Source organism: Cynocephalus volans, chromosome 7, assembly GCF_027409185.1.
Source record: "Cynocephalus volans isolate mCynVol1 chromosome 7, mCynVol1.pri, whole genome shotgun sequence".
Classification (NCBI taxonomy): Eukaryota; Metazoa; Chordata; class Mammalia; order Dermoptera; family Cynocephalidae; genus Cynocephalus; species Cynocephalus volans.
This window is the reverse complement of record NC_084466.1, coordinates 78,092,882-78,120,766: the sequence shown is the minus strand read 5'-3', so window position 1 is coordinate 78,120,766 and position 27,885 is coordinate 78,092,882.

The following is a 27,885-nucleotide window of genomic DNA, read 5'->3' as shown; positions in this document are numbered from 1 at the left end:
GAGAAAGAGACAAGACAAAAGGATAAATGTTTTATCCCAGCTTGCAGCAGATGTCATTCTATTTGATTTGCAGGTCTTTCGATGAAACAAAAGACCTTTTCTCTTCTTTTACAATATATGCTCTCTTTAAAGGAACTTGAATGAGGAAAAAGCATACACTGGACACAATTTCAGGTTCTAACACACAGAAACTGTGCTCTTAGTTGCTGATTCACTCTTCACATGGAAAACTAGATGCCATTAAAAATTATTTTCTAAATAACATTTAAATTTTTTGATAGTTTCCCTTATATAGAGTACGTTCTTGGCAAGTTGGTATGTTTATAGTAATATTGAAAACTTCTAAAAGCCAATTAAGACCTTTTTTATAAAGTCAACAGAGAGAATATATGTTTGAGTAGCAATACAGAATAGCATATTTGCTTATTGCAGCTGATTTTAAATGTCTCCAACTTGCTATCCCCAAATATACCTTCTAAGTCAACTAAATGGCCCCAAAATGTATTTAACTTTTAAAAAAAAAAAAGTTCTATCCTGTAGTCACTGCAGGTTTATAATAATAAAAAAATAGCTAAAGTTTAATGAAATGTTTACTATGTGCAAGACATTATGCTGAGCACTTTCCATATGTAATGTCATTTACTCTTTCTAACAATTGTAGGGAGTAGATAGAACTGTCATACCCATTTTACAGATGAAGAAACTGAGGCTTAGCAAGGTTAATAGCTTGCCATATGTCTCAAAGCTAGTAAGGGCTGGTGCCACGTGGGAACGTGGGGCCCTGCCTTGAAAACCTGTGCGATCATTTATTCCAAGGTGTACTGTGCAGCATTCCTGCTCATTCATTGCCATCTGAGGTGGGGGAGGCACCAGATCAACTGGGCAAGGGTATTAAATATGTCTTCTGATATAATAATTGTTTTGAAGCCAAGCCTTTGGGTCCTATTTTAACTAGAATCCATACGTTCAAAGTGCAGGTGATAAGAGAAAATTAGCTTATCAGCTCTAGTATGCATATGAGTTAAAAAGAAGTCAATCTGATGAGAGATTTCATGAGAAGAAAGTTCTGTGAGTGCATTTGGGCATCTGAATGGTTGAGTGCTTGCCTTCTGTGTAAGTGTAAGGAGTATGAAAAGCTCATTATGTTGATAAAGTGTCTTAGGACATTTCAGGACAGAGTCCTAGAAGTTCTATTTGTCTTGCATTTTTTAAATTCTTTATCTTAATAAAAGTATATTGTATTCTTTCATTTCCATTTCTCAAATGAACTATCAATCTAGTTAATAGTTTTCTATTTGTATGTTGATTTTGAGGGGTTTGCCCAACATATGTTGTGTTACATAATTATGAACATTGTTTATTATTATTTTGGAAGACATTCATCATAAATGTACTGGGGAGGGGAAAGGATCCATGGTTTATGAGATAGTTGGCCAAATCCCACTTCCTCATGCATAGGTTGTCATTATTACAATATAATTTATTTAATCCTATTTAATCCCCGAGTCAAGCTAAACATAACTGAAACAAAGCTAACCAAAATCAGAACACCTGATATCAAGAATTCATTAAGTAAAAAGCCATTGGACAGCGTGGAATCTAATGCTTTTGCTTCTCATCCTTTTAATACAAATGAAATAAGCTTTATTGGGCTTGGTGATTCTTAGAAATGAGAGGCCTGAGAAACAGACTCATTGTGACATTCACAAACAAGCAGACTAAACAGTTTGTACTGCCCCCTTGGGGAGCCCACGTTCGGGCTCGGGTGCCTCTCAAAAATAATGCATTTCTGGGAGGGCACAAAATGCAGATTCCAACGTGCCCGTGAAACCAGGGGAAGAAAAAGCCCCGGCGACATCTTCTTGTTATCGAGCTTCCCCTTTGCAAGGAGGCTGGCGGATGGTGCTTTTCAAAACGGCGCTGCAGCCAGAGGCAGGGGTGCAGCTCCGCTCGCCGCAGCGTGCTGCAGCTGTGTGCATTTCAGGGACACACCGGGGAAGAAGCAGCCAGAGCACACCCGGGCTGCTCACTGGAAGCCTTTCTGAGGAGACAGGATCCGTGGAAGCTGGGAAATTCCTCCTCCAGCCTAGGCGGAGGCTAAGTGGTGGCTCAGGTTGAGACAGTGGGCAGGGGCCGGGGGCGGCGCTCCCAGCCCATCCCTCAGCCCCGCGGCTGCTGCGGGGGCGGCAGGCTGTCTGCACCGTGTCCTCCCAGGGGAAAGCCGATCACGGTTCAGGTGGGGACTTCCTCGGCACCATACCTGGCTGGAGCAGAGCATGTGGGCGGCCGGCAGCAGGCATTTCTGGTTATGGCAGCCCAGAAATGAAAGCAGCGGCGGCCGCCGCCTGTGAGGGCTGCAGACAGATCAGCTCCCAGCAAATAAGAAGCAAGTCCTGGACCCGGAGGAGGAGGAGCAGCCGAGCATCTCTCTCCCGCTCCTCGGCGTCCTTTAAATGAGGACTCCCTGCCAAAGCCGGAGGTGGATCTGCAGAGCCTCGCTCTCCGCTCCTGACCCCTCGCTTACATCACTAACCTGTGACAGGCGCATCTCCACGCCCGGTACCTGCTCCTCCAGCGGCTCCCAGTCCTAGGAGCCTCTTTGTATGCCGCAGACATGGCCAGCCAGCAGGATTCGGGCTTCTTTGAGATCAGTATCAAATATTTACTGAAATCCTGGAGTAATAGTGAGTAATAGAAAATAACCTTTTTGTTTGTTTGCTGGATGTTGCGTAAGGTTGGAGAAATAAAATCTCAACTGGACACATATGTTTGTGAGCCGAGGAAGTTTTTTTGCTTCCATCTGCTGTGAAAAGCAAAATGTCAGAGACTGGACTAGCTTTCCTTGAGTGCAAAGGCTGCAATGAAATTACAGTCGATTTTGTTTGATTAAATTTTCAAGGGAGAGGGCCCTTCAGACTCTGGTAGAGTGCGGGATCAGGCATTCCGGGCTGCATTTCCTGCCTCGATGTTTATTTGATTTGTTCAGGCTTTATCTAAATATTTTGTGAAGTGCTGCAATTTAATCAAAGGGGTGTGGCAGGGCTTCAGAGTACTTCATAATTGTTTTATTAGGTTATTGTCTGAAGAAAGAAAAGTACTTAATAGTCCAAAACCTAAGCCTCATCTTTTTTGTATATAGAGGCATCTGCAGATTTATCTGATCTCTCCCTTATCCATATGGATGATGTTCAGAATACCTTTTAATATCTGAATTTTTAAAAATCCTGATGTTTGCTATAGTCCAAGTAATGTGCTTTTCTGAAATGTAAACAAGCAAGGTTCTGACCCTAATTGGTTATTTGGATATCAGAATATTATGGCTTCTGAAGTTCCATTTCTGACCTACATAAAGATTTTAGCAATATGCTATTTCAAAAAGACAACCTCTGAGCCATCGTGGACCTAGAATCACGTTAAAATGAGGCCTTCAGGTGATCAGTGATGACTTATATATTCTGAACAGTTTAAAAACAAAGTGTTCTCTATTCCACCAACAGCCTTTGTACTTGCTTTGGATAAAAGACAGGCAGGTATTACAGATCCTTAATTGTTTCAAATTCTAAAAATTGTCCAAGAGAAATTTTGATATATTATTATGTGCATACTAATTAACCTACCTGTGCTCAAAGACCCAGCGATTAATTATCTCCTACACAAATGACCTGTGGCCAAGATTGTTCTTATGTAAACAAAACTTGGGCAGGAGAACCTGTGCCATAATTGCTTTGAGAAAAATGCCAAAGTACCTTCAGCTTCAAGGTATTCAGGGATATGCATCTCTAAATGATATCTATAAAACCATTTTTTCCAGGTCATTTTACACCACTGTATACACTATGGGGCTTGTCTGAAACTGTTTTTCTACAAGTGGGAAGCCATTTGGGAGTAATACCCAAACAGCATTCCTTTATTTGTTACAGTCATAAATCATTTAACCTGGATTCATTATTTGTGTTAATGCTTCACACTCGAGGATGTATCTTCCTTTGTCTATCCACGCTTTGATTCATGAAAATAATCTGACATATAGGGTTCTTTATAGGGCACTTTTCCAATAACTGGAAAAACTCACTTGTGAGTTTGATATCAGTATCTGGTTTTTAATCGTCACTTGGTTATTTCAAGGCGAGACTATTTTCTTCCACCAATTTTTATTATTGCCTCATTAAATAGAAGATTATGTTGGGACAATACTGAGGCCAGTGGGATTTTTTTTTTTTTAAGTCTCTCTTCTCTCGTGTATTTTCAAATGAGTCTAGACAAAGTATATATTCTCTTACTCTTCCTAAACTCCTCTCCTCCCCACATACTCTCATCAGGAAATGGTTCAGAACAACTGCTCATTTCTACTTTGAGAGTATCTGCAACACAGTGTTAAGTTCTTCCAATTCATTCAGCAAATATTTATTGAACTCCTACTATGTGCCAGGCTTTGGGACTACAAAAGGTGAATAAGACACAGTCCATCCTCTCTATATGAATTTCCTTATTTCAGAAGAGAGAAGTTGTTGATTCTCTGGCATTCCTTTGGGGGTCAGAATGTCTTTCAGTCCTTTCTTGAAAGAGGAAGAGGAAATATACTTTATGCTCATCATCCTTCAGCTGTTACAACACCAACCTGCTTACAGCCTAGCGTAGCTTACATTGCCAAGTTTTACATATTTTCAGTAGCAAAGGAGAGAAAGGAATGTGTCTGTGTGGAAGACAGCATAGAAAACAGAAGCCTCAGGGCTCAACCTACTCCATGTAACCTTGGCTGAGAAGACGCGCCACAGGGCAAGCAGCTGGTGTGCCTGCACGCGCAGGCCTGGCATCCCAGGTCCCGGTCCAGGGGGCCCGCCACATGCCTGAATATCAGCCCCTAATTATGTGCCGGTGCTTATTCACAGAAGTGCAACAATTAAAAAGCAATAAAGCAAATGCAGCACAGTAGTAAGAGGAAAGATGATTCCATAAGTGTTTACAGATTGATGTTTTCTTTTTTTTTTTTTTTAAATGGCACGTTTTGGGGAAAATGTAATTTTCTGTATACTGTCATGAGTTGCTTGACACCAGGGGTCCCTGAGAAATGTGTCGTTAGGCGATTTCCGCGTTGTGTGGAGTGGATTATGAAAGGGAGCAGCAGTGAATTCCCCATTATCTCCAGTGGCCACCAGTTGCCTGAGCGCGGGCCCTCTATTTATGTTACTAGGTCTCTCTGTGCCTCGCTTTCCTCATCTGTTAAATGGGGATTAGAATAACACCACCCCACAAAGCTATGAACGTTACATTGCAGGTAGGGATGGTGCCTGGCACTCAGCAAGCATTCAGTGTTAGCTAATTGATATTAACTATTATTTTGCTCTGGGGGTGGGTGGGATCATTGAGACATGCAAGAATTCTGAAGCAGACCACAACTCTGTCACTTGGGCTCAGACCTAAAGTGTCAGATGCCTGACTTTCTATCTCGGAGGGCTGAGCTGCCTTTGGCAGGGTCACCCCGTGGTAAGCCGGGCACTCCTCCTCCACATATTTTGCAGTAGGTTTGTTTACACCAGCATCACCACAAACATGTGACTGATGTGTCACGCTACGACACTAAGATTGCTACACCACCACTAGGTGATAGGAATTTTTCAGCTTCATTATAATCTTATGGGACCACCATCTTATATGCGGACGCATGAATTATTTGTCTGCTCCTAAGAATTAACAAGCCGATTAAATAAATCAGTCACTGGCTGGTGAGAAGTATTAGCTTTGTATTCAGTGTTCATTTTGACATTCTCTTCCTCATTGTCACACCCACTCTGTCAGACTGCCCTTTTATTTGAATGGAGTTGGAAATTAAAATGGTGTTGATGTCTGGAATTAAAATGTCCTGTGCTGACCTTTCCTTATCCTCTTGGACACCTGTCCTGTTGCTCCTTCCTGCTCTTATCCAGGCGTGATTCTCACAGCTGCTGCCCCTTGGTGTTCCTGGCTACCACAAGCCCTGCTCAGTTTAGCCTGGATACTGCAGTGGTCTCCTCAGGTCAAAGGCTGCTCCCAGCTCCCTCTTGCTCTGTTTGTGGTCGCCATTCAGGACCCTCTTTGAGCTCCTCGTCCGTCCTCTCTCATGTTGTTTTTCTGCCCCAACCATGCTTAATCTGCTCACTCTCCTCTACATGTAACTAACTTGCTCCCAAATCCATGCCTGTACACATGTCAGCCACCTAATCTGGCATGCCCTCACCTAGAACGCACAAGTTGCAGGACCCAAAGGCTTGGTTCACATCTCCAGCCCCTGCACTTGCACAGCTTTGGGCAGTCACTCAACTGCTCTCAGTTTGCTCCTCTGTAGAACGGAGGCAAAAATAATGGGTATCTCATAGGAGGAGTAAATGAGGTATTAAGATATAAAGCACTTAGCACTGTATCTAGCACAATGTAAATGCTCAGTAAGTGTAAAATAATATTAATGTATTCTAATGATCCCTTTTCTTCTAAACCCACTTAAAATCAGAGTTAGACCATTTCTTTCCTTAGCCTTGGCTTCTTCCCTTAGCCTTGGCATCTTCAGTGGACTATTCAATGAGTAGTCAGCACTTGCCACACCCTAAAGAAGGGAACTACATGAATAGGTGCCACAATTGCCTGCTTTGGGCCATTTGTTTTCCAATTTACTTTTTAACTTTACCACCTTCCACATCAGCTACTATTAGAATATTTCTACCTTCCCTAAGTGCATGCCTTCTAGAAGCATGGGAGGTTAGCCCGGGAATTTTCTCACTGGCAGAAAATCACCTTAGCCTTTTAGGTTTGCTATAGAAAAACTTTGGAGCAAACAGTTTCCAGTTATTTCGTGGGAAAGGAGAGCTTGCTTTGTAGTACTGCAGAGAGCTGGTGCGTGGACTCCCGCACCAATCTGAAAGCTCTAAATGGCTTCCTGTGTTTCTATCCACCCCAGGATGCCCAGTAAACATCAGGCCCAGTGAATTCAGAATCCCTTCAACACTTTGCTCTTTCCAGGGCAGTGTACATCCTTTCTATAACATCTGGCAAATCTTGCTACACCATTGAGGGAAACTTTTGAATGCCCATTAACTCTTTCAGACACTTAGAAGCCCATTGATAAATGAACTTCTCTGGGGAACTGAATGATCTCTTTGCAGTAGGAAGGGGTTGGTGTGCATTGTAAAATGTCTAATTTTGCTCTAAAAAAACTTGCATGCACTGGGAGAATCAGATCCAGCATTTTTCAAGTATGTTATAGTGAGTTAAGTTGTGCTGATAAGGACAATATCTATCCAACATAGAAAAATGCTGGTTAGTAGGGGGCTAGCTCTAGGGCAAATGAGGGTGGAAACCATTTCCAATGTGCTGCAGAGCAGTACTTATAGATACCTATGTATGCTACGACTGTACCTCAAGGACATTATGAAAAAGGCTGAAGAAAAATCTCAAGACTAGTGTTAGTTCTAACCTCTTTACAGAGTTGGTTTGAAGCAGTGGAAACCTCAAGGAGGTTGACTGAGTTGCCTAGAGCGGGACCACTCGAGTGCAGGTGCATTTACTTGGGTTCCTTTAATAGAGGAAGTGCACGGTACTGCTCCAGGCACTGAGGAGAGTTACTGCAGTCTCCCTGTAGCTCATTAGATGTTTGCTGGTGCATACTCTCTAAGGGGTCACTTCTGCTAAAATAGTTTAAAGCCCTAATGAGAAACAAAACCCCCAATCAACATCCATGCTGTCTAAATAGAAAGGCTCTATCCCTGGGTTTACAATTGAGATAAATCAGAGGTGTTTTTCTTTTCACTTAAATGCATGCACAGTCCTAGAATAACAGTAATTGCCACTCTGTGTCAGATATTCTGCTCAGTGATTTATATATAGGGCAACCACATAATTATTTGTCCTAACTGGGACACTTTTGATAGTGAAAGTTAATAATTACACTGGGACACCGGGTGTAAACTGGGACTGCCCTCAGCAAAGGGGGCCATATGACCACTCTGTTTATTATCTTCACTCTCCCCAATAACCCTGTGATGTTACATATTGTTCACATTTTACAGATTTTTAAAAAACTGAGACTTGAGAAAGTGATTTGCTCAAAGCCAGGATGCTAGTGAGTGCTATAAAGAGTGCCACTCCCCTCCAATCCAGGTGATGATTGCAATGTTTCTTCTCAGCACCACACTCTCCCGAGTGAGCCACGGGCCGGCCCTGCAATGTTTCTTTAATCACCCAAAGAACCAAAGGATCAAGAACACTGTTGGGAACTTAGTGCTTTATAGATGCTTTCATTTTTATTGGCTGATGCCTCTCCCAGTTCTTAGCCTCTCTCTCTCTGTCTCTGTCTCTCTGTCTCTCTGTCTCTCTGTCTCTCTCTCTCTCTATCTCTCTCTCTCTCTGCCTTTGCTCCTCTCTCTCTCTCTCTCTCTCTCTCTCAGAACCAGTGCTGGAGAGCTCCATCCCCTTAGCACAGGCCTGTTTGAAAGACCTAAGTATTCATAAGTCTTCTCTATCATTATTGCAAATAATACACAGGCAGTTCTGTGCCTTATGATCATTAGATTAAACACATACACACATACTCACAAAACAGGATTATAGTAAAAAAGATACATTTCTTCTGTTAGGAGTGTTTTATGCTGATTTTCCCCAAGTTTTAAAAGTATACGTAAACATGTAATTTAAATGGCTACAGAAAATAAAGTCAATAAAAATGTATATGGTCTTTACTTCTTTTAGAGTGGTACTTTGCTTACCTTGCTGATATTTCTCTGATATGTTGTATTTCCGCTTAGGAAACAATAGCAAATTCCTAATTAATTTAGCAGTGAGAGCAGGGAGAGTATTTTCAGGGATAATGGAAATCTGTCTTAATTCAGGTATCTCATTTTACCTGATAGCTCTGGCCTGCTCCACCGTAAAACCATCTACAGGACTGGCAGTACAAAATGATTTAATTTCAACTTCCTTGCCTTCTTCTGCATGCTGCTCTTTAAAGTTGCCAACAAGAATTGAAATAGTCAGAAAGGCAAACAGTGTTAGGCAAGAAGAAGAGATGACCTGGATAATTTTACAATCTGGGAACAGCCCAGAATATTTGAGAAAGTTGCCAATACTTAGATATTTCAACTGATATAACATGCAAATATTTTCTTTATTTAAAAGACATGTTTCAAAACATTTTAATACCCATGACTCATTAGTCTACTTTTGGGGACAGTTCAAGGAATTGAATAGATTACATGTGTCCTGATCATCTTATTAGTAACTTCTGTATTTATGTGATATTCAGAATGAGCTGGGCTCAGATGTGAGTTTGGGCTAACGAGAAGTGACATTTTACTGTGTTGGAGGTTGTTCTGTCGATTGACAGACCGTATATAAGCTTTCTGTACAGGTTCTGTTTCTAGCACTAAACCTTAAATTCATCTAGTGCCTTGTAGTTTGATCAGCACCCTCGAGCACATTACCTCATTTGATGAGTGAGATGCATTGATTATGAATCAACTAGCTGCTTCTTAAGAAGCTATCCTATTCTGGTTTAAGATAATAAGACTTAATTCTTCCTAAGTTCAGTTTCTGTATACCTACATGTTTCTCATACTACTGAAACGTATCATGTAGGTGTATTTTGTATATTTTCAGATCAGATCTAAATGAACAAATAATGATCTTAGTCTACGGTCTTTACCTTTGAACAGGACTTTTAAAAATGCAATATAGCTTGGTATTTAGCACTTAAGATGTACAAAGGTGAGTCCATCCAAAAAACATGTATTAAGGTTATCTGGATTTATCTGTACCCCAGCATTTCTCTTAGTCCTTTTTCTTTAAACATTTAAATATTTATAATTTTCCACAATGTTGTGCCTTCTGGGAATCACACTACCCCAGTGGAGAAGGTTTAGCAGCAACCACTTCCTGGAAACATGAATGGCATTTTGTGGAATAAAATAGTACATGGCTTAACCTCGTCTTTTTTTTTTTTTTTTTTTTTTTTTTTTTACTAATTTCTCTCATTTGATAGATCCATTCATCATATTCATTTCAATATTGCTCTACCATAGAACTGTCAGCTATATGAATAAAAGAATGCTCTCTTTCTTTGAGCTGAAAGTTTGCATCTTCTAGGCTTGAAGGAGAAAAGGGAATAGCTTTTTCCATAAGAACATCTTTACTTACTCTTCAGTGCTGGATTACACTAAAAAAACTTACTACCTGAGCATTAGCTTTTCTTGGTTATTGCTCCAACATGCCTTGCTGTTCAACAGTGTCAGAGAAGTAAGGCAAACACTATTCAATACCTGTTCATCGAGCATCAGCTGTGCACGGCACACACTTTGTTTTGGGAGCTTCATAGATGCATCATACCCGGATCCTACATCAAGGTTCTAAGAATTTCCTTTCCTTCCATGGTGAATACAGAATTCAGGTATCTTAATGCAGAGTTCCCAGGACATAAGGAACTCTAGGGGAAAGTATCTGATGATGTTTCAGAGACAGTGTAGGCCCTAGAGAATTTTATTTGGGAGGATGTGTTTCACAGATTCTGTTGACTTTAACTTTATAGGTTCCCTACTGAAGGAAAAGAGGAAATGTAAGCTATTTTCCCTAAACACTTGACCATATTTCAGTATATGGGGCAGTAAGTGTTTCAGATAGGCATTCTTTACATTGGAAAAATGTGAAGAGGAGTTGCCATGTTTGTCAGAATTTTGCACATGGGACAAATTTAAAACCAGTTATTCTTCATTTTGAGTGGTCCTCTCACTCTTCAGAATATTTGGGGAATTAAAGAGAATGGGTGTGTGTGTGTGTGTGTGTGTGTGTGTGTGTGTGTGTGTGTGTGTGTGTGTGTGTGTGTGTGTGTGAGAGAGAGAGAGAGAGAGAGAATGAATTATATGTGTGTGTGTGTGTGTGTGTGTGTGTGAGAGAGAGAGAGAGAGAGAGAGAGAATGAATTATATATTTCCATAAGTGAAGTTTAATGATGAGATATCTCACCTATATTCTTATAACACTTTTCTCTTTTTCACAGAACATACAAGCACAAGCATTTAAATGTTAGTCACCCAAAACTCCAGATGCTAAGCACTGAAAGTTATATTCTGCCAGCATATCAGACTCTGTAATGAGTCTGATTTGGTTTAATTTCTTTCTACTGTTTAGTCATTTGATGAGCTGCAGATGGAAATTTAAGCCAAAGCTATAACATTTCAGCTAATACTTTTTATGCTGCTGTAAGAATTTGTTGTCATGTCAATTTAAGGGAGTTGAAATCTTTTTCAAGAAGGCATTCAGATCTACATTAGTGCTTTTATCCACTCTAATTTGATATACGACTCTGCTTCTGCTGTTCTTAATCAATGGCAAAGTGCAAAGTAGTTTAGCAGTGGAAGACAGCTTTGGAATTCCAGGATTTCTCAGCTAATGCCACAAGCCCAACATTATAGAAATAAACAATTAAATTTACATTAAAAATTTTTCCCCAAGCTTAAGAAATACTAGACTGACTTCTTTGAGTTTAGCCTTAAACAGGTAAATATGTATTTTGGCAGCCATGAAAAGGATAGGGTATTAGATTAACTAGGGCAATACTTCAGTAAAATTCCATTGGACATGCAGGAGGGATTTGGCCAATCAATAAAATGGTTTATTATGTAAGAGTCGAATCAATAAAATGCTTCAACTGTGCTAATACAAGATTGGGTTTTTCTTCCCTGTTTTTCTGTTGTTTTTCTGTATGTGACCTTGGTCATCTTCTCTCATTTCTTTATAAGAAAGTAGCAAACCTGACACTTTGTCTCTTGCTGATTAATGTGAAGGGTTTGGAATACCTACACTGAAAAATGAGGTTTATGTAAACGTTGTAACATTCACCCATTGTTTGTCTTACACCATGAAAGCCAGACTGAAGGAGGTTGCATTGTACGTTACTGAACCTGACCAGTGAGTAGAGGTTGGATCTCAAGCCTGGCTTTCTAAGCTTGGTCAGCTTCTTGCAGCAGCTTGCTTTCCAGTATTCTGAATAAGAAAAAGTGGTGACACTGCACCGCTTATCAGGTTCTTTCTGTTGTTATGTTTTACAGTAAAGTGACTGTGTATCTAACTCGGTGAATTTAAACATGGTTGTCTCCAATCCAAAGTACCAACATTCTTGGTCTGGAGACTGGCATTTTTTTCTTACAAAATGAGATATGGTGTTTATGGAAATTGTTGGCATTCTGGAGGTTTTAAATATGTGATCATACAGCTAGAGGGTACTCTCCTAGGTTTTGGCAGAAATCACATTTTAGTTAAACCATGTTGAAATAAAAAAGGTCGTAAAGATGCAAGAGGCTATATAAAAATGTCTGAAACATTGGTTTGCCGTATCATTCACCTCTATTTAATGCTTATAGCTAGATAGAAAGCTCTGTGACCGTATAGAAGAATTTTAAAACTAAAAAAAAAGTTGCTGTAGGTAAATAGATTGCCTATAAACTTAGCAAATTGTAAGCGGTTAGCGTAATATTTACAAGTAAGAGCATCAGTTAGAGAACAAATTGCAGTGTTTTTTTTAAAAAAGTCTGCTTTTCAACTTTTAGTTTCTGAAAACCACATTTTTAATGAATTTTCCCTAAAAATGAGACCTTACATTTGGATGACAACATGGTCTTAGCTATAGTATCACTTGTACTATTTTAGTACCTCCAAAATTAATTTTCTGCTTTTCTGATGAGAATTTCCTTCGGGAGTTTTGAGATCACGCACTGAGTGTTTTGTTTCACTTTTCTCATGATTTGCTGGTGGCCCTGAGGCCTGTTCTCAGCTTCTCTTCGGGGTGGAGAGTGCAAGACAACTTGTCTTCTTTCTGTTTTATTTGACTGAATACAGTTGCAAGACAATAAGAAAATCTGAGACGTTTTAGTGTCTTGACTGCTGATTTTGCATTCTATTTGCAAACAACCCCCAAGTGCTTTTCATGGTAAAGCTAATTCTAATTGATACCAATTAAGATATGAATTTTGAAGGTGTTTGAAAACCTGGCCCATTTTCATCTGGCAGGGTGAACTACTTTGTTTTTAACTAACTATTTAAAATGCCTAAACTTTAAGAAAGATCAAAATTATGAATGAAAATGAAGATTCTGGCACATTCTAAATCTCCCAAAATCCATTTTATCCTAGCTTCTTTTCTTTCTACTGCTGTCCATTTTGTTAGCCATTTCAGTCCTTAGTACCATTTTCTTAAAGGGGTGGAAGAGTTGAAATTCAAATCATGTCTTCTGCAGTTAGTCAACTGCTTTGCAAAAAGAAGGAAGGAAGGAAGGAATTGGAAAGTCAATTGAAGTAGGAGTCTGAAGATCAGTAACCTTTATTTCTAAATCTCTCTTGTCACTAGTCACAATACAGGGAAATGCTGTTCTCAGGTTTAGTGTTATGGTAGGGTTATTACATAGAACATATTTTTGCCATCCAGTAATTTGAAATGTGTGTCATTTTAGGATGTTTTTGCTCCAAATAATATGAATATGAATAACTTCGTAATGGCTGAAAGAATAAAGACTTTTAATTCGCTTGCTCTACCCACAGCCTGAAGATGGGAGGTGCCAGATGAGTTTAGAAGCTCAAAGACCCAGACCGTCCAATCTTTAGACTTGTCACAAGACAACCACCTTAGTTCCAAATATCTTTGCTTCACTTAAGAGTCAGGAAGAAGGGAGGCCCAAGTTATGGCTTTTTTTTCTAACAAGGGGAAGATTTTGATAAAGCCCCCAGCAAATTTCCTCTTGCATCCCGCTGATTGGAATTGATTCACATTCCTACCCTGAGACCAATCACTAGCAAAGTTGAATGGAATTGCCAAGTTGAGTTAGATGAATGTTTCCTGCCCTGGCGCTGGGCTGGGTCTACCATCTGTGAGACAAAAGACTTCTGCCTGCTACCTGAACAAAACAGAGATTCTCTTACTAAAGAAGAAGTTTAGGCAACCAATAGTGATTGCCATAAAATAAAAACTGTACAATAGTAGAGACTATTGGTAACTCATCTGCTGTTGTTACATAATGTTGCATTAAAGGCAGTAATCATAGCTGATATTTATAAGCCCTTATAAAGTGTCCAGTGCTTTATGTGCATCATTTTCTCTAATCTTCACAATGACACTATTTTACACATGGAGAAAGGTGATGGAGCTAGGACTCAAACCTAGGCTCTAGGATAAACACTAAACTGGGCTGTGTCTCATCATTATTTACAAGATAAAGATATTGATTAACAGTTGGTAAAACTGGTGAACCTTGGGTAGGAACAGAATTATATTGGCATGTGCTCCTCAGTAAGTTACCACAGTGGTATTTGCCAAAAAGCAGTGGCAAAGCATTTCGAGAGTACCCAAAATAAAAATTCTATATCTCTTTACCTCCAGTTTCAGACAAAGGAGCATTTCCTGATATTTTCTTTCGTATGCCCACTCAAAAAGAAATTGAGTTTTTATTGCTTTTAAAAAAAGCAAATTATAAAGGAGAATATCACTATATCAGACACTTGAGTTCTTTATGATTATATCCAGTTCTCAGTTGGAAGAGAAAAAAGCAAAGTAATATAGTTGATTTATTGCAATTTGGTTTTAGGTTAAAATGAGCAAAACCAGTATTTATTTGTTTAATGCCTTCCCACAGTAGTGGATAAAATGCCTTTAATATTTCTGTTAGATACTGAAAGGACAAAATGTTTTCCAATTTTGAGATATTTTCATTTTATGTAGAAATATCAATATTTTCCAGTGAGTTTTATATTTTAATCTTATTGTCCAGATTTAGCTATTAACTTGCAAGGGCTTGCTTTGCCTATCCAAGACCTCTCTAAGCTAGGTCTTACAAGGGTTTAAAAAGAAAATAGGTAGCATTTATGAAGGACTACTATGTTTCAGCCACAGTGCTAAGCACTGTCTCATTTGAACTTCATCAAATCCTGTGAGGCAAATGCCATTTCACAGATGGAGAAGCTAAAGCTAATAAAGAGGCTTCTCCAAGGGAGGGCAGCAGTCACTGATGCTGACTTGATTCAACTCTGCGTCTGACTCCACAGCCTCTCTTCCTGTTAGCAGCTCAGCAAGAGCCATCCCCCCCCCTTCTCTGCTCATCTCCCACCAGAACGTCTGAAGGAGCAGGTGCTCACTTTCTCAGCCTTCAGTGCAAGCTAGCAACTGCGATTCAGTTGCTGGGGGAACTCCTGAAGAGGATTTTTCTTCTTGAAAATAGAAGAAATGCATCTTTTGCCATTCTGATTGACTTGCCACTTTCAGCCTTTGGACACAGTTTGTGTAGATAGCAGAAAAATAAAACAAATTCTCAGCCAACGATTTTAAGTTGAACATGAGCCAAGTTTTTGCCCTAAAGGAGAAGAGTGTCAAGTGGAAGAGATCTATGTAAATCAATAATTGACCAGAAATCAACCCCATGAAGTATTGTGTATGTGTGAGTAAGAGCAGCTGTTATTTGTACATTAATATCACTCATTGGCCCCTAAGGCCAGATTTTTCCTATTATTTTCCTATATTTCTGATATGCATTTCAAAATGGGATCTTTTCTCACCACCTGGTGAAGCTATGGCTTCATCTCTCTCCTCCAGGTCCCTTACTGAGCTCAGCTTCCTCATCATAAATGTGGAATTTCACTATCTGTCAAGCCCAGACAAGGAACTGGAGTTCTTTTCAACCTTTCATTGTTGTTCATCCAACTCACTGCTAAAACTTGTCATGTTTTCCTTCCCGAATGACATCTCCCACATCTGGATCTTCATCACTGGCACCTCTGCCAAGGCCTGGTTCCAGGTCTTCATCACCTCCCATCTGGAGCACTCAAAACTCCTCCTCCCCGGCTTTCTGTTGCCACAGCCTTTCCAGGACAGCTTAGTCCTTCCCACAGCTTTGAGCACTGATGTTCACCCTTCCTCCTGTCATTATGTGTCAGCTCTTGACAGCGAGGCTTCCATAGGTAGGGATTGCATGATAAATGCTTTTGATGTTGATGGTTGCAAACACAGTGAATAATGAAAATATCATTGTGAACTGGAAGTCATCATCTGAATTAATTTTATTGACAGTATATACCCAAACCACTCATTTTGGTAGGTTTAAGAGTTCTGTGGGGTGCAGAAATGGACTCAGTCCCCAACCTGTGGTCCATAATCTAAATACAAATGACACCCTCAAAGTATTAGACATGGTCATTGGCCAGGGAAGGGTGGTAGTATTATTGCAGTGCTACAAACACAATTCAAGGTAAAAGAAATAGTATCTTCTACTCCGTATTTTTATGCTAGTGAGATTTAAAGAGCCTGCATTTGACAGGCAGAGGACATAACTGCTCATGAAGTGTACACACCCCAATAATGGAAGACCCACTCAACGATTCTCAAGTGTCCCTCGTACACAAAATCACAGCCATCAAACTGGCCCAACGAGGTCATCAAATATCATATTGTTCTGCCAGACAAGGCCCTTGTTTTAGGGAGTGATTAGGAGACTGTCACTTCTTGGACCAGGAGAATGAAAATGTTCCTTGGGCTCTGCGAAAAGGACAGAGATAAACTGTTGATACTGTTCCTAGGACATCCATGTCCATTTCACTCTGTGTCTGATTGGGCTGTATTATTGAACGATGACTATATTATTGAACGATGACTACCCAGCTGACTTATTCAGCTCAGTGTTTTCTTGTAGTTTCTGCCATTGACCCACACAAGGGAGAGAAGGTTAGAATGTTCTTTATGGACAGTGTTCAATTAATGCCAAAAGATCTACCCATGCCTCATGCTGCTGGAGCTGGCAAAGTGATGTGAGTTCAGAGCTTAAGTCCAAGGTTGTGTCTCTTCCATTCTAAGTGGAAGGTTAACAAAATCCAGAAGAGTCAGCCAGGAGTATCTTCTCGTTTGGATTATTTGCCTTTATTTTTTCTTTCTGAACACAGAAGTGAATCACACTCTTCACCCTGCTGCAGAGAGAAATGATGCCACACTGGTCATGTGGCACAAAGAAGAAAGGCCCATTATGCAAACTTACTTCTTCATTGTGTGCCAGAGCAAGGAGAGGTTCAGTACTCACAATGAAAAGCACAAAGTTGTGGTTCTTAATCTTAGATTATTTTAATTTAATTAATTAGTGCTTATCTAAATCTCTCTGTGACTTAATGGTTTTGTCACATTTGCTCATTGCTGAGACAACATGACCAGGGACTGAAGAGTCCTGGAGTCTCTGTGACATCTTCTTGGCTTGGTGATCTGAACTTTCCCACACCCTAGAGAGGACACTTTGGTAGAGAGGTATGTCTTTGGAACTTCAGAAAATAAACCATCTGAATATGTTCAAGATGGAACGCCTTTCTTCTAAATTGAGAGTTGTGTAGCAAGCGACTAATAACATAGCAAGGCATTTGTGTGTGCACAGTTGCAACATTTTCTGTGCGCTTCACATAAATTAAATCTGAAGCATGAGCTTTTGGGACCCGGGCCAAACTCCTCTCCCAAGTGTGAGTTCAAGTGTCATCTTCAGGGTGGCGTCTTCTCTGACTGGCCATCTTCTCCTACGCTTTCTACGTATTTCCACTGTAGCAACAGTGACATTGTATAACTGGGCTTTGCCTAAGTCCCTTCTGGGCTAGGAATCAACCATCTTTTCATTTTTATACTCCTCAGCATATTTCAGGGCACATTGGCTCTTGTTAATAATCTGTTAAATGTTGACTGAGTGAATAAAATTACTTGAATGGGTGTGGGAGGTTTATGGCCAAACTGAACTAGCCTTTATTCCATCAGGGAATCAGCACCCATGCTCTTTCTATCTTTTACTCTAAGTAGGAACTCAGCATCTAATCTCAGCTATGCAGTCTCCTTCCTCTGTAACCCTCATTTCTTTTCTTTGAGTGGATTCGACAAGCTAAACTGCACTGTATTCACAGACTTCTGGGCAGATGTGTCCATGAAACTCCAAAGGAAGTTAGAGTGAACCATTTTTTGTTTTGTGTAGTGATCAGCCAACTGGAGAGAATGTTTCTGAGATAGATTTTTTTGTTTGATTGTTTGTTTGTTTTTAAATCAGTCGGCACTGTCAAGGATTGCTCTCTGTAAAAATATTAACTTGCTCCTACATTTGCCTAAATGTCATTTAAGTTACGTGGATTTAATTTAACTTTACTTTTAAACCTTCCAGCCACTTTTGCCAAATTGAAAGGAAACTATGCTCAGTGAAATTACTGAGTAAATTTAATTCTTTACTGATCAAGGTCTTTTTCCATGTGGAGGGTGCTGCTGTTTTATACTTATTTGGAGAAACCGATTGCCCTACTAGAAAAAAAAAAGTTCTGAACCCAAAGATTTTATCACAGTGATTAAGGTGCATATACTCAAAGCATCTGCCCAAATTGGATGCGCCTGAATAAGCTTCAGGAAGTGGCTGATCATGAATCAACAGTCCTCCCTTCCCCTTCTTGTCAGCTGTTACATGCTTACATGTGTAGGGCACCGTGGTAGACACAGGACACAGTGATTCGGCAGGCCCAGCCCCTGCCGTCGATGGGCTTCACAATCAAAGACGGCCTACTCTGATGAAAGAGGAGTTATAAGGAAGTTGCAGAGAGGACAAAAAAGCTGATTAAGTAAGCATTCTACCTGTGCCAAGCATTGTGCTGGGACCTAGAGACACTGACCTAAATAATCATCCAGAGAAGGAAGTGATTCATCATTTTAAGTGGGAGGGAAGAGCTGAGGAATAGTTCCGTGGAGTCTGTGACATTTGAACTTGAAGAATGAGGGAGAAAAGGGGAAAGGGCAGAGGGAAGAGCATGAGCAATTGTAGGGAGGTAGGAAAGTACCTCAGCAGTTCAGGGAGAGACATTGGGATCCCAGGGTCCCTGCAGGAGAGTGACAGATGGTGTACACAGGCAAGCTGGGTCAGATGACAAAGAGCATTAAAGGACCTGCTGAAGGGTCTGGGCTTCATCCTGAAAGCACTGAGCAGCCCCACAGGTTTTTAAGCAGGGATCAGCATGATTATATACCAGCTCATTATGGGAGTTTGGGCTGAAAATGTAGGTAGAGAGAATCACTGTGAGGATGGCCCAGGAAAGAGACGACAAGGACTCAAAGTCAGGTGATAGTAGAGGAGTTGGAGAGGAGGGAACAGGTCCAAGCCACTTGTCTGAGGTAGAATTGCGAGGGTTCCGTATCTTTCCTGGATCCATCCTGTGTTTCATTTTAATGTATGATAAAAAAAACATATATGATTGTGTAGCTCATGCAAGGTGCTTTTAAAAAAAAATAGAGAAACAGAAGCAATTACTTGAGAAATGGTGTTTTGAAATTATACTTTGTATAGAAAATATGCTGCTTAAACAGAATATTTGTCTTGGGGGTAAAGGTGATGGTAGAGTTATTTCTCAACAGTGCTCAGTTGGTTTAGTGCACCAAAATAACACACAGGCATTTTGCAGCTGCTGTGTACAGCACCTATTATCCCCATTTCATGGTTATTTCCTGGTTATAGATTGGCAGAGGTTTTGTTTGATTTTGTTTTTCAATGAAATACAAAATTTAGATGACTGAATGACCTCGAACCATTTAAATGTCAATTAAGCACCTAATAGATACTGCATAGCCCACTGGATTACTTTGGGATAGTTTTGGGGTGTCAATTCACCTGTTTTTAACCACTTTTCACATATGACAATCTCCCAGTGAAATGTGGTGTAATTTTCACAGAACAAAAAGGCATTGTGAAGGGTCCCAGAGACAGCAACTCTTAACAAGTTCAAGGAGATCTCTGTCAGCTGCTTTTATTGCATTGACAGTTATACATGGTTTGGTCCTACTGTGACACACAGGCATTATCAGTCGATTCCCCTTTCTCTCTGCCCTCTAGGGAGAGCGGTGTGCATTCCGGGGCCATATATCCTTGCAGAAATCCCTCTAGGAGGAAATGTCAACTAGCCTTTGGTGAACTTATAAAAACATATTTTTCTGTGGTTTTCATGCCAATTCAAACTCCATCCCATTAGCCTACTTGAATCAGATTCTCCCAATGCCTCCTCCCTGCCGTTAAGTGAGGAAGCTTTTGGAAGTTGTATTAACTTTTACAGGCTGCCAAGGCATGACAGTGACTATTTCAGAATGCCAGAGTGCTCTGGTAACAATTAATAAGTGATGGCGTGTGGTTAGTCATCACACAGGAAAGTAAGGCAGAGATGCACCTGAATTGTCATAATAAAACAACAGGTCATAAACATGACACCTGTACTATCTTGTGTGCTCTCAATTCTCTGAATGAATATTGCAAAATAAAGTGGCTTAGAATTAATTTTTTTAATTATGTATCCACCACATGCAACATTTCATGAAGACATGTCCACATGACATGTCGACAGACTCTGGAAAAACTACTTATAAGGATTATTCAGGTAGACAAACAAGGACAGTGACAATAATTCAAACCAAGAGCTTATGCAGCAATAAAACTCCATTTCTGTAGGTACATACTTAATTATTTCCATCCCCTTCTGATTTGGGAGGTCTAAATTATTTCATCCCAGGATGAAGTTTGGGTGAGGAAAATAACTGTTGCCCTTTTATTTGGTTAAGGGAGGTTTCGTGGTACTAGTGGGATTTTTAAAAGGTCTTTGAAGGAGAGGATGTGTTGGCAGGACTGAGGGAAAAGCCATGTCAAGCAAGAAGTGTGTAGCTGGGAGTGTAGAGGAAGGGAGTGGTGAGACAGCTGGCAGGAGCAGATGGAAGGGAATGAAAGAACTGACTACTGGAGTGAAGAAGAAGCCCAGCAAAAAGCCATACGGACGTTTCCCAGTTTAGCCTTCTTAAATATTGAGCCCATTTTCCCCAGCACTGGAATCACTCTTAAATTTTCAGATAGGCGTCAACTCTGTTAGACCACTAAACTCTACGTACATGATATAAGTGACCCTGCTGTCACAGTAGTGGAAGTCGAAATAGCGATGGACCTGTTTTGCTAATGCTAGTTTGTATTAGGCATCGACAATTTTTCGATACGATTTTACCAGATTTTCTTTCATCATAGATGTGGTTTAAAAAAATTAAAGATTTAAACAAATTGAGAAATATTTATGATGATCCACTGTGTGCAAAACACCGCAGTAGAAGCCGTGGTGAATTGCAGAAAAAGCGTGAGGTGCTTTCCACAAAGAAGCAGGCAAGGTGAAAATCATGTGATGTTTAGTTAAAAACGGAGACGGCAGTGTAGGAGCTAGCACAAGTCACTGCGTGATCAGTTGTAATGTGGATGATATAGTTAGTGGTAAGGGAGGATTAAGATATTTAAAAATCTCTTCCCTAGTCAGTTTTATATTTTTGGTTTTATATAGATTGGGGTGCCACGCAGAGGCATCTAATATCAGAAATCTCTTCCATGGTATATTTGCTTCTCAACTTCTAGGAAGCAATCCGGCATAGGGGGAAGTGTACAAACTCCCGAGGTGGAAAAGCTGTATTCCAGTCCTTTTTCCTGACATATATTGGGTCCACGATCTTGGACAAGTTACTTTAGTTTTCTCTGCTATAGAGTGGGGATAAAGGAACTACCTCACAGTCTTGCTCAGCTTAACTTTTTGATGTGATTATTAGATGTTTGCTTATTGAATCAATAAATCAATATTTTTATCAATTATTTGTGAAAACCTATGACCACATGCTTTTTTACTCATTCATAAATATACTTTTCTTAATGGCCTTTCATGTTTATCTGCAAAAATTATTTCCTGTGTGTCTAAGCTTTATAAAGCCATAATTGGGCTAGAGCAGTGTGTCCAATGGAAGTATAATACAAGACACATATATATAATTCTAAGTTTTTTAGCAGCCACATTAAACAGAGCTTAAAAACATTTGAAATTAACTTTATTAATTTATTTTACCTAATCCAATATATCTAAAATATTATCATTTTAACATGTAATCTGCATAAAAATTATTAATGGAATATATTACAATTTTTTTTAGAATAATTCTTCAAAACCCAGTGTTTATTTTATACCATCATCACATCTAAATTTCAACACCAGGTTTTCAAAAACACTTGATCTGTATTTAGATTTAATAAAATTTACAATTGAAAAAGTAGTTCCATATATGCAAATTGTTCCAAACATACTTAAACGTTTTCCAAAAACCGAGCCAACTATCAGTTTTTAAATTTCAATTTAAATTAATTACACTAAAAATAAAGATTCAATTTCTCAATTGCATTAGCCACATTTCAAGTACTTAATAGCTATATGTGGCTAATAGCTACTGTATTGGACTGCACAGGTAGAATTATTTTGAATTATTTTTTCAGTAGGCCCCAGATTTTTAGGCATTAGAATCTTTTCATAATATAAAATAATGACATTCTAAATCTGGATTTTATTTTGGGAGTTGCCTCTTCCTGACTATGCTTAGTAATGACTTTGGACGCTGAGCTTGTCATTCTGCCTGCTAGATTTATGAGAGTTCTTTGAATAAAGCTCTCTAGACTAGCCTAAAAAATGTATAGTTACTTCTAAAATGATGCAGAATAATTGCTGTTTTTTTTTTTTTCTAGTATGCATCTGAATTCATCATCTTTCCAGATGAACGTCTGGGTCTCAGGCTGCAATTACTTGCTCAGGTCCTGTGGCTAGTTAGTGGCAGAGCCAGCCCTTAAACGTGGACTTATGGGTTCATGCTGCCATGGAGTCCATATTTTGCCTCATTTAAGTGCAGGTGGGTCCCTGATTCCCTGCTCTGGACACTTAGAGGCTTACCTGAAGGAGGATCCTTTCTCAGGCCATATTTTCAACTCATATCATCAACTCAAAATACAAAGGGAAATTTGGAGAAAAACATGATGTAGACTGAGTTGTCTCAAAGAAATCTTCTTGGGCAGAGCAGAATTGTGGGGATGGTGTGGGGGGAAGTTTCCTTAGTAGTAAAAAGCTGTGTGGCTATGTGCCTTCTTGTTCCTTTACAGCACTTGTAAAGGCAAAATTTAACTCAACAGAAAAACAGCCATTATGGCCCCCAAAACAATAGTGGTGCTCTTACTATGCAAATCTCTATGTATAAATCTGTCTTGTGGATTTGCTTCTAAATAAAACTGGTAAAGATGATTCATAAGTACTGGGTGGTTAATGGGTATGGGATACTTAGCTGTATTGTTCTCTAAGATTCGATGCATTCAGTTCTTAGACATTGTTGGATTCTATATGCCTTCTTAATGACTGAACAGGAAGGATATGACCAAATTCCCTGAGCTCCTGGCATTGACCATTTCACCAGGATTTACACACTTTATAGAAAAGGTTAATATTTTAAGGGCCAGTCAAAACTTCAGATTTGGAAATCTTGGTTTAAAAGATGCATTTTTAGATGCAATAGTTGTTTATTCTCATTCTAACTGTGCCTCCCTGGACTCTGGTGAATGAGTCACTCAGAACTGAACCCTACTGTTAGGTTTCTTTCAATAAGTATTTATATGTTATAAGTATTTAAATGTTTTGAATGATGATATGAAAATCCTGCAGAAGTTTTTATCCTTTACTATTGACAGGGTGTCATCTTGATCCCCACCCCTTTTTTGTTCTGGGTGGCTATTTGAGAAATGTCCTTAGGGACTGTTGCAGGGTTCCAGGAGGTGGACTTTAACCTAAGTGAGACCGCCTGTCTTTGTTGTTGTTGTCATTAATTGTGTAAATGCTTTTTAGAATTTATACATCTATCAAGTGATCATGTTTTACATCTTGCTTTTTTTAATTTTCTGCATCCAATTTGCTGAGGGTTTAAAAACTAGACAGAAAAGCTTGCTTGAGTTGCACATAAGAGTCTTGGAGTAAGAACTTGCATTAGTCTCTGTACAAGGATACTTCAAAAAGTTCATCGAAAAATAGAATTAAAAGATAATACGCATCCTTTCATGAACTTTTTGAAGCCCCCTTGTATATAAAGTACATGGATTTTGTAACACCTAGTTGGAGCAGTGAAAAGGAACCTATGAAACTGTTTAAAGATGAGAAACAAATTAAGAACAGCCTAAGCAAACCTCAAGATTTTTAGATTTACTTACTGATTCTTCATTATGTTTTGAGTTGTAGAGTTACCAGCTAGATAGTTCTGTTCAAGATGGTAACTATTTTAAATGCTTCTATATATTCCTTTGCCTGGGGAGACAGTTTACTGGATACTCAATTATCATTTACTATTAAATATTCCCAAGGGTCATCAATAGCTTCCAAAGCTGGATACACGTCAGAATCACTTATGGAACCTTTAAAATAGACAGATTCTATCTTCACTAGGGGTTCAGATTCTTTAGGTCTCCGTAAGACCTTAAAACCTCTACTTTTTACAGAGCTCCCCAGCTGTGGGTAAACTTTGGGCTTTCGTCAGGCCCCTCTACAAAATATAAATGAGTTAAATTCAAGAAACTATTATAATATAATTGTAATTAAAAGACTGGGGGGAAAGGAAGGGTGAAGTTAGGAATTACACGTATAGAACTGGGGAATGTCTTTATGCTGATTAATGGAAATCACCAGAGAAAACTTTTTAGAGAAAAAGCATTTAGAGTATTTCTAACACATACAGATTCTTTCACTCTTCATTAACATAGAATCCCTTCTGATCTTCCTCTCCAAGATCGGGTTTAAGAGCACCTGGTAATTTACCAGAGAATAGGTGATCCTGGGAGGTTTAAAGTGAGCTTCTATGTAGGTTCAGGCAGTCTGTACCTAACAAGCAATGCACACCTGGTTGGTAGGATACTGCTTTACCAGTGGCTTGGTTCCAGAGGCACCCCATGCCAAAACAAACCAGAATTTTCCTGGAGGCCCTCCTGGTAAACATTTTCAGGTTGCATTTGTTTGCTGCATATGTCTTTAGGTAATGACATCCTTGGCAAATGCTACGCACAACTAGAAGCCTGTTTGATAGCAGGTACTTCCCAGCCCAGTGACACATTATCTTTTATAGGATCTATACTCTTGTTATGGTTTCCACAGGGAAGCGGCAAGGCTGCAGGAGATGTTTGCTTACATTGTGCTCAGTTTGGTTCCTACCTTAAGACAGCCTCATACACAATGATAAGGAACATGATTAAAAAGCATGTTCTGAGCAACAACAGCAACGAGAAAACATCCTCAGAGGCTCCTTGTCTGGAAGGTTTGTTAATACAAGTGAATAAATATATTCAGTACTATGTTATATTATGGAAAAATGGTGAAAAGATATAATCCTTTTGACACTGGCATCTATTGTTAGTTGCCATATTTCTATGATAATATTTTTTAAACTTGCATTTACTGAATTTCTAGGAAGACTAACATGTATGTGATCATACAAATAAAATGTAACCATTTTATTATTAAAACATTTTATTAAATATATCACAAACTGGTTCTAAAACCTCAGTTTAGTTTGGGTTTACGTGGAGCTATAGCAAATGTCAGCATCCTGACGCCAATTGTAAAGCTACACAACCATGCCAGTTGTCAGGCTAGGGCTGGGTCTGGAGCTCACAGACCCCTCAAGCCCATTCACAGACTGGATCACAAACCCTTCACACGCCAGCCTGGGTCACCAGACCCTTCACATGCCAGGCTGGGTCACCAGACATTTTACACGCCAGACTGAATCACCAGACCCCTTACACGCAGGTCTGTGAGCTAGGTAACCGGCAAACAGGTCCTTGGAAGCTGTAGGTTGAAAAGCATGGCTGCTCGGTGCAACAGCAGCCACCCAAGGCAGACACCAGCCAAGGTGGTGGCACTGCACATGCACACAAACTCCACCCACCCACACACAATTTGTTTACTGCACCACCCCCAACCTGCCCTGAGGTGAGGAGGCCTGATTAAATTATTCTATTTTCCCAACAATCCACCCCTTCAGGGTCCCTCACAGTACAATCTATGCATTCAGAATCTTCCATGATGTTCCCTTAGCAAGGATAAAAGACCCTTACATTTACATATTACACATTCCATCCCAGTCCCAAAAGTCTTTAGCTTGTTGCAGCACCAACTCAAAAGTCCAAAGTCCAAAGTTTCATCTGAGACCTAAAGCAAAAGTCCTTCCAGCTGTGAACCTGTAAAGAGTCAAAAACAAGTTTATCGACTTCCAAGATACAGTGGGACAGACATTGGGTACACAATCCCATTTGAGAAGGGAGGAATAGAAAGGAAAACAGGCCCCAAACAAATCCAAAACCCAAACAGGGCAAACGTTAAGCACACTGAGGCACCTGGACCCCTAAAGCATTGGGCAACCTCGCTCCTACAGCTCTGCCGAGTGCATCCCCGCGGTTCTGGGCTCCTGGTGGCAGTCCCACCATCCTGGCTCCACTAGACACTTCCTCAATGAGGGTTCTCTGTGGGGGCTCCAACCCCACTTTTCTGCTCCACATCGCTCTGTAGGTGACCTCCGCAGTGGCTCCACCCCTGCAGCAGGTCTCCACCTGAGTCCCCTGGCTTTTTCATACATTTTCCGAAATCTAGGTGGAAGCTGCCACGCCTCCACTGCTCTCACATACTGCTGGCCTGCAAACTTAACACAATGTAAATGCCACCAAGGTTTTCAGCTTTTGCTCTTCGGAGGTGCTGAGGCAGGATTGCTCCAGCCAGAGCAGCTGGGATGCAGGGAACAGTTTACTGAGGGCAGCTTCACCCCAGGTCTGTCCTCTGGGACAACTCAGTCCTTCTAGGCCTCAGGGACTGTGATGGGTGGGGCACCCTTCCAGACTTCTCAAATGCCTTTAGAGCTTTTCTCTCATTGTCCTGGTTTTTAGCATCTGGCTGCCTCATCACCAAGATAAATGTCTTTAGCAAACAGTTTATCTGCTTCACCCTTGCATTTTTCTCCTGCTCTCTGCTTCTCTACTGCATGGCCAGGCTGCAAATTTTCCAAATCTTTATGCTCTGCTTCCCTTTCACATTCTGGCTTTTGAATTACTTCAATCAGCTTGGCTTACTCTGGCTACTCACTCAGTCTCAGGCAGTTCAGCAGTGTTTGCCCACACAGTTCAAACAGCTGCATTCGCCCAGTTCATCAATGAGTGGCTGCCCTGCCCCTGTGCATATCTGCAGCTCTCCTGTAACCGCTGCCACTGAGACAGATGCATAGTAACAGAGATTAACTTTTCCACCTCTTCACCAGGTGAAAACATAATTGAAATTCTGCAGGGGCACCCGTCCTCAGGTCATCTGCCCATCTGCATGTGGCACTCTTTTCTCGGGTTTGTGTGGCACCCAGCTGGCTGTCAGGTTTAAGTGGCACCCTTCAAGCCTTTTGCCTTCAGACAAATGCAACATGCATTTACTATATCGTCTCTAAAGCACATTACACCACCCACCCCTAGGTCCCATAGTTGTAGCATCCAGGGGCTCTCCCTGTTTCTGCTGCTTTAGTATCTCAGTTTCTCGTGCACAGCAGATCATGCCTGGAGACACAGTTTTCCCCAACTCACCACTGGGTTGGTTGTCTTCCCTGGTGTGAGAAGCAGGAGTGGCCAGTCGCTGCACGTCATCCTCCAGGACATTAATCTGTGCTTCCAACAACTCTGCTTTCTGCCACAAATCTCTATCAGTTTGCAGCATAGTGATCAGCAGCCAGGCTCTGGTCAGCAGAAAAGTGGCCACCGGGCACCACATGCTCAAGGACAGTCACATTTCCTCCCCCTCCCAAGGGGTTTTGTGTTGTAGTACCTGGTCTATGCTGCCTTGCAGTACAGTGTGCAGCAACCAGATCCCAGTCAACAGGAAGGTGGCCATAGGGCAGAGCATATTCAAAAGTAGCCACATTTCCTTCTTCCTCCAAGGGCTTTTAGCTTCTGTACCTGCTCAGAATCCAGTCACAAACTATACCAATTGCCATGCTACTTGACTAATGTCAG